General features: G+C 40.2%; 1 pseudogene; it reads right to left on the bottom strand.

Moving 5' to 3' along the window:
• Nucleotides 1-810: 810 nt before the first annotated feature.
• LOC103273659 lies at nucleotides 811-1760 on the bottom strand (annotated as a pseudogene).
• Nucleotides 1761-2046: the final 286 nt, after the last annotated feature.

Raw genomic sequence — 2046 nt, 5'->3', positions numbered from 1 at the left:
AAAAAAATTCAGTATTCGCTTTTTGGTAGCATATGACCATAAAATTTCTTGTTAGTCAAGGATCTAAATTTTCTCTTATTTGTCTTTGTTCTTTTAATCATCTGCTTTTGGGATGTGTGTCTAACTTAGCTAATTCTTTCTATTTCTAGAAGTAGACCTCCAACTTTCAATAATCATTTTTTTCTTTCTCCTTAGTTGCAACTCAAAGGGTTATCAAATCCATTTTCATATAGCTATCTACTTTCCTTATCTTTCCTCTCTTTTTTAAAATCATAAGCCAATCCATCTGGAAGTGAAAATGTGACCTTGAGAAGTCCCTATGCACTTAAGAAACTAGGTTTTACTCAATTTGAGAGAGAGTTAGCTTTGAGCTTATATTTATATAATAGAAATCATGCTAATTAAAACTTCTTTAAAAATACTTGTTCATCTCAGAATATAAATGAGAAAAGTTAAAGCAACTGTCATATTGCTAATTATTTTCTTTTCACCCAAACACTAAACAATTAAAAGAATACTATGGATCTATATAATAAAGAGCAAACATAGTGATTTGTAGTGGTTTAAGTGTTAGGATTGTATAATACAAAGAATTAGTACCAGTTCAAATATATTATATTTTTCCACGCTAAACTAGCTCTTATAGATAGACTTAAAAGGTGTTTTATATATATATAATATATATGTTTTATATATATTATATATATATATTTTTTCTTTTTGATGGATGGATCTTTTAATAGAAAAATTCACGCACAACAGTATCAACACACATCTCTCACAATACAAACAGCACCGAGTGTTACTTCTTCACCTTGGGGGTGGCCTGTACTCTCCCACAACCACAGCCCACAACATGATCTCTTTCACATGGTTCCAAGGTCAACTGCTCCTGGGGCTTCATGTTCTCTTGCTGCATCATTTTCACTTCTGAGGCAAACACTGCCTTGACTGATGCTGTGGAGTCAATGCAGTCCGCCTTAATGGAAATCACAAAGTGTCCTCTATCATGCAGGATGGTGTGGGCATTCAGGTCCACAATCTGGGTCTGGTTTGGCTGGGCCACATCAGCAAAGATCACATCCACCATTGTGATGCGCATGCTGTATTTGAGTGGGTACTAGGCATCTTCAATCACAGGAATGATGTTGGTCCTCTTCTTAGCCAAATTGATGAGGTCACGGCCAGAACAGTGGGAGAAGTCGACTGCACAGATTAGACCATCTGGGCTTATGATGTCAGAGACATGGGAGATGGTAGTGCCTGAGGTAACCCCGAGATAGAGCACCTTGTACCCTAGCTTGATGTGGAACTGGTCCACACCACCCAGAATTGCCGTTGCCAGCTTGGAGCAGAAGGGGTTCCAGGCTCCTTACTCAATTTTATCATCTCCCTTTGAAATTGAGACTCTCTTCTCTCCATAAACTGATTCTCCAGGGACCAGATTCTTGGTGAATAGTGCATCTTCCTTTCCTTGGCAAATGAAGTCACTCTTGTGGCTGATAAGGTTCCACCATCACATTTTTCCCTGACTGGTTTCCTCACTCTCCTCCCTGACCACTACCCCTGTTGCCACCAGAATGGATGCCTCCACCACCTCTTCATCCTTGTCTTCCTTCTCCTCATCCATGGTGCCTAAAGCCTCCACCTCAACCTTAGCCCCTGTCAAAGCCTCTTCAGCCTCCACCGCATTCTCCATGGTCACCAAAGTCCCCTTGGCCATGGAAGCCACCCCCACAAGGACTGAAACCTGACTTCATGGCGAGTCCTGACTTGCAGAGCTCCTGAGTCTGTAGCATCCACAACTCCACAAGTCTGGGGCTTTTGCATGTGCAAAAGAGTGCAGTATTGTATTTTTCTACACTAAACCAGCTCTTATAGATAGGTTTAAAAGGCATTCATGCTTCCATTCAGAAGTGTCTGTTATTTCCTGTTGCTTTCTCAAAAAATTCTTCCTGTAATTCATGAGTAAGTCATGATCATGTAGACCTGTGTCAATTGTGCTGAATATAAAGAGTAGTCCACAGAGTGAGGAGTGGCCATTGC

Source organism: Carlito syrichta, unplaced genomic scaffold (genome assembly GCF_000164805.1).
Source record: "Carlito syrichta isolate Samal-C Ts95f unplaced genomic scaffold, Tarsius_syrichta-2.0.1 Scaffold314116, whole genome shotgun sequence".
NCBI lineage: Eukaryota > Metazoa > Chordata > Mammalia > Primates > Tarsiidae > Carlito > Carlito syrichta.
The sequence above is the reverse complement of the archived record's forward strand: the minus strand, read 5'-3'. Positions and strand labels throughout refer to the sequence as shown.